Genomic DNA, 5,965 nt, shown 5'->3' with positions numbered 1-5,965 from the left:
CAATTCTCCTGCCTCAGTCTCTCAGGTAGCTGGGATTACGGATGCCCGCCACCATGCCCAGCTAGTTTGTGTACTTTTAGTAGACACGGGGTTTCACTACGTTGGCCAGGCTGGTCTTGAACTCCTGACCTCAAGCGATCCACCTGCCTAGGCCTCCTGAAATGCTGGGATTACAAACGTGAGTCACTGCATCTGGCCCAGTTAGTGCTTTCTATGAGAGCAATTTCTCCAAAGTTTTCAACTTGACATAATCAACATAACCATCCTGTGTATTAGGGGATGGCAGGTCCTTCACTCCTTCAGCTCCTTTGGTTAACCGGTACCTCGACTTGGCCATATCCACAGGTCGGGGAGGTCAGGAGATGTCACCCCTAGTCACTGGGGCTGTAGGGCACATGGTCTCTGAAATGGAACAAGGCTGACCAGGCCGATGGATGGCTCACAGTGTCTGCTGGAGGTTCCTTTTGCTGCTCAGGGCCAGGGCATGCCTGGAGGAAGAGGCCCCACCCAGGAAGTTCTGCAGGGGCTTACACAGTCTTCCCAGACCCAGAAGCACAATCTCCAAAAGAGTGAACAAGAGATGGAACCCACTGACTCTAAAAATGGCTTTTAGAAAGATGATCTTCTCCGAGAGGCAGAAAAGGTGCAGGTTAATCTATACGGGCAAGGCTCTTGGCCACATGCAAAGGAATTGGGCATCTGGAACCCATACAGGTGGTACTGCAACCCTGGTGCTGTCCCCTCCAGGACCAGCTGAGCTCCTAGCTGAGCCACGTAAACCCAGAGCAGCGTGAGGCTTCCAGCCCCTGGGGTATCTCTGCTGCTCTCCCCTCCCTGGATCAGGGTCTCCTCCTCCTTCCCCTTTCCTGATAATTCTCAGTGCCAGATCACGTGATACAGAGTGAAACCCATGTAGAGGACGCTGGGTACAGCCACCAAGATGACCTGGAAGACCCAGAAACGCAGCGGGGAGAGGGGGTGGAAGGCATCAAAGCAGGCAGCCTTGCAGCCCGGCTGCTGGGTGTGACACCCAAATTCACTCTGCTCATCGCCATAGACTCCAGGCCCACTGGCAGCCAGCAGCACAAGGCGGAATCCCAGGAGCTGGGGAAGCAGGAGGCGCCCCCCAGGGGAGCGGGGGGAGTGCCAGCTCTTCTCCGCCAGCAGCCGCCGCAGGAACCTGCTACACATCCTGTTAGGGAGCTTTAAAAAGGTGATTATACATTATTGATTTTTTGTTTTTAAAGACCTCTTTTGCCCCAGGCTGGAGTGCAATGGTGTGATCATAGCTCACTGCAGCTTCCAACTCTTGGGCTCAAGCAATTGTCCTGTCTCAGGTTCCTGAGTAGCTGGGACTACAGGTGCATGACACCACGCCCAGCTAAGTTTTACTGTTTTTATAGATACGGAGTCTTGCTATGTTTCCCAGTCTGGTCTCAAACTCCTGACTTCAAGCAATTCTCCTGCCTCGGCCTCCCAAAGTGCTGGGATTGCAGGTGTGAACCGTTGCACCAGGTTACCAGTGTTTTTTTTTTTTTTTTTTTGACAGAGTCTTGCTGTGTTGCCGAGGGTGTAGTGGAGTGTCACCATCTCCGCTCACTACAACCTCTGCCTCCTGGCTTCAGGCGATTTTCCTGCCTCAGCCTTCTGAGTAGCTGGGATTATAGGCGTGCGCCACCACACCTGGCTAATTTTTTGTATTTTTAGTAGAGATGGGGTTTCACCATGTTGGCCAGGCTGGTCTTGAACTCCTGACCTCAGGTGATCCACCTGCCTTGGCCTCCCAAAGTGTTGGAATTACAGGTGTGAGCCACTGCACAGGGCCATGTATTGATTTATGACTTTGCCTGTAACTTCCGCCTCTCTGCCTTTGAAAACCCTTACCTGCAAGCCACTGGGGAGTTCAGGTCTTACACTTGAGCTGGCTGATTCTCCTTGCTTGGCACCCTGCAATAAATGCCTCAGTTTCTCTCACTGGAATCCAGACATCAGTGTTTGCAGCACCCGGTGGGCGGACCCAAGTTCGATGAGGTAACAGACGTCCAGTGGGGGTGCTGTCATCCCGCGGAGGTTTTCCTCCATAATAAAAGGCAGGAATTGGCCGGGTGCCGTGGCTCACGCCTGTAATCCCAGCATTTTGGGAGGCCGAGGCGGGTGGATCACCTGAGGTCAGGAGTTCAAGACCACTCTGGCCAGGATGATGAAACCCCGTCTTTACTAAAAATACAAAAAATTAGCTGGGTGTGGTGGCGGGCGCCTGTAATCCCAGCTACACGGGAGGCTGAAGCAGGAGAATCACTTGAACCCGGGAAGTGGAAGTTGCAGTGAGCCGAGATCGCGCCATTGCACTCCAGCCTGGGCAACAAGAGTGAAACTCCGTCTCAAAAAAAAAAAAAAAAGAAGACGGGAATTGTGAGAGTTGTGCGAGGAAGACCGGATGACCGTTATCTCATGGCCTTTGCATCCAGGCTTTGAGCCAAATTCCCAAGGACTGGATCCTAACACTTGGCTGCAACTATTTATTTGACCAGTAGGGGGCAGGCAAAAGCCATAGAGAATCCGGCCCAGAGCTGATTGGAACCCCTCTGAGAAAAAGACCTCTTATTGTTTAAGCCAGCGGTCCCCAATCTCTTTGGCACCAGGGACCGGCTCCGTGGAAGACAGTTTTTCCACGGATTAGGGAGGGGAATGGTTTTGGGATGATTCCAGCGCATCCCGTTTATTGTGCATTTTATTTCTATTATTACATTGTATTATATAATGAAATAATTCTACAACTCTCCATGGTGTAGAATCAGTGGGAGCCCTGAGCTTGTTTTCCTGCGACTAGACAGTCCCATCTGGGGTTGATGGGAGACAGTGACAGATCATCAGGCATTAGATTCTCACAAGGAGCGTGCAACCTACATCCCTCGCATGCACAGTTCCCAGTAGGGTTTGTGCTCCCATGAGAATCTAATGCAGATGCTGATCTGACAGGAGGTGAGCTCAGGCGGTAATGGGAGCAATGGTGGGGTGGCTGTAAATACAGATGAAGCTTCGACCCTGCAGCTCACCTTCTGCTGTGTGGTTCAGCTCCTAACAGGCCATGAATGGGTACCAGGGGTTGGGGACCCCTGCCTCAGACTATCTTGTCTCTGCCTGGCAGACTCTCCTGGTGATAGTTCCCAGGTAGGCTGGAAGAATGATGCACACTGAATCAGGCAAAATACATCAATCAGGTATAGCCAGGTATACATATGTTAAGGTCCTCTTCCATTTCTCTGAGCTTTGCTTTTTCAACCTTCTTTCCCAGTAGAATTCACTGTCCCAGCCAAGGGGTTTTTCCTGGTCATCAGAAATATTTAGTGTTTTCTATTGCCTTTGCTTATGCATTTATTGATTCATCCAGAAATTATGTATTAATTACCTGTTGTATTAATATGTGTATTTATTTATTTTTTATTTTTTGAGATAGGATCTTGCTCTGTTGCTCAGGCTGGAGTACAATGGTACAATCATAGCTCACAGCAGCCTTGACCTCTCATGCTCAAGTGATCTTCCTGCCTCAGCCTCCCAAGTAGCTGGGTCTACAAGTGTGTGCCACCATGCCTGGATAATTTTTTATTTTTTTAAATGTAGAGCCGAGATCTTGCTACGTCGCCCAGACTGATCTGGAACTCCTGGCTCAAGCAGTCCTCTCACTTTGGCATCCCAAAGAGCTGAGATTACAGGCACGAGCCACCGTGCCTGGACTTATTGTATATTTGATTCTCTGGTAGACACTGGAGACTCAAAAGAACGTGGTATGTAAAATCCCATTCTGTATGGAAATCTTTTGACCTCGACTTGGCAAGCTCTCTTAGGCCTCCACATCTCTCTGAAATCTGAATTGCTCCAGGAAGTTTTCCCTGGGTATCTCAGTAGCCCTGTGTCCCTCTCCTCCTGCCCCACACCTGACCAGGACTTGAATCCTGCAGCTTCTCGCTCTTCCTTCATCATCATCCATGTTTCTTGTTATAGATGAGGTCACATCTCCTATTCCAATTTTCCTTAGCCCTGGTCTGATCATGTGGATTTTGGTTTCTTCATTGATCTGAAATGTTTAACTTTCATCTTTTATTTGCTCCAAGTGTCCTCATATTTTCACATACCACATGCTGTATTTTTCCCTCTTATTTGCATTTTCTGTTTTTGAGACAGAGTCTTGCACTGTCGCCCAGGCTGGAGTGCAGTGGCGAGATCTCAGCTCACTGCAACCTCCACTGCCTGAATTCACGTGATTCTCCTGCCTCGGCCTCCCGAGTAGCTGGGATTACAGGCACACATCACCAAACCTGGCTATTCTCCTGCCTCAGCCTCCCGAGTAGCTGAAATTACAGGCACACACCACCACACCCAGCTAATTTTTTGTATTTTCAGTAAAGACGGGGTTTCACTATGCTGGCCAGGCTGGTCTCGATCTCCTGACGTCGTGATCCGCCCTCCTGGGCCTTCCAAAGTGCTGGGATTACAGGCGTCAGCCACCGCGCCAGGCAACTATTTGCATTTTCTTTCCTGAACTTGGCTACTGTTCAGATAGGATGTTTTAGCCCCAGAAGGGGAAAAGGTGGATTTTATGTAGACTTTAAAAAAAAAAAAAGTAATTTCTCGGCTTTGATTTTCAAATTGGAGTCGAAGTGTTAAAACAAAAAATTGTAGTCTTCAAAATTAGGCTTTCGTGAAAGATAAGATGATTAACTCAGAATCATCTTAAGGCCGGGAAGGCTGGGAATGACTCCTCTATGGAACCCAACTTGGAAGATGGGGTTGGAATAATCCGGAGTGGGAGGCTGAGTATAGAATATAAAGAAAGTTCTTGTAACTAGATGCAATGGCTCACGCCTGTAATGCCAGCACTTTGGGGGGCTGAGGCAGGCAGATCACTTGAGGTCAGGAGTTCAAGACCAGCCTGGCCAACATGGTGAAACCCTGTCTCTACTGAAAATATAAAAATTTGCCGGGTGTAGTGGCTGATGCCTGTAAACCCAGCAACTTGGGAGGCTGGGGTGGGAGAATCGCTGGGACCTGGGAGGTGGAGTTTGCAGCAAGCTGAGATCGCGACACTGCAATCCAGCCTGGGCAACAGAGCAAGACTCCTTCTCAAAAAAAAAAAAAAAAAAAAAAAGAGAGAGAGGGAAAAAAAAAAAAAAGAAAGTTCTTGTCCCACAGGAAGGAAAAGCACAGACATAGGCAGGTGAGGCTTCATGAGAAGGTCGAGGTGAGAGCTCTGCTGTGTGTTTGGGGGTGATAACTGTGTGTGGCGGTTGGTGACTCATTTGAGGACACTCACTCTCAGGGACTCAGAGGGAGTCTGAGAACCTCAGGGCCAATTCCTGCTTCATTGAGCTGTACCCTAGAGAACTGAGGGCTCTCAAATAAGCTTTGGCTGGTGGGCCAAGGCCAACATGGTGTGGACATGTGGAGCAGCTGGAGTGGAGGGCCTGGTCTCCCAGAGAGCCAAGGAGTGGGGGGAAACTGAGGCACAGAAGAGGCTTGGGTTTGTGTGAAAGAGCTTGCAGGGTTCTAGCACCTCACAGCCAGAGTGGCCATGGCCATGCCTGTGGATGTCAGCAGGGGACACCTGAACAATCCCTAAGGGACAGCGGGTCCGGGCCATGCTTGGAATTGCCCAAGTCAGAGTGTCAGGAACCGTGACCTCCAGGGGAAACCAAGAGTTTCAGATGAATCCAGTGCTTGGGAGCGGGACCAGTGAGAAAATCAAGTCACATTTCTACAAGATTTTACAGTTAATACTGTTCTCTGTCATGCTAGACAAAGAGAGATGATTATTTACTAGCTTCTATAGATTAGACAATGGCAGGCGGTGGTTCGAGGCGAGATAATTTTTGAGTCCGAGTCAGCTCAGGGCAGGCATCCCAGTCTTTGGTCTCCAAATCCACCTCCTGTCTGTCTCCCCACACTCTTCCTTGGGCCTTGAGGATCC

At 49.7% G+C, this 5,965-nt stretch overlaps 1 pseudogene; it reads right to left on the bottom strand.

The window, feature by feature from the left end:
• Positions 1 to 439: 439 nt before the first annotated feature.
• On the bottom strand, positions 440 to 1,191 carry LOC100424772 (gap junction gamma-3 protein pseudogene; annotated as a pseudogene).
• Positions 1,192 to 5,965: the final 4,774 nt, after the last annotated feature.

This window comes from Macaca mulatta, chromosome 3, assembly GCF_049350105.2.
Source record: "Macaca mulatta isolate MMU2019108-1 chromosome 3, T2T-MMU8v2.0, whole genome shotgun sequence".
NCBI lineage: Eukaryota > Metazoa > Chordata > Mammalia > Primates > Cercopithecidae > Macaca > Macaca mulatta.
Note: the sequence above shows the minus strand (reverse complement) of the source record. Positions and strands in the feature narration are given on the sequence as shown.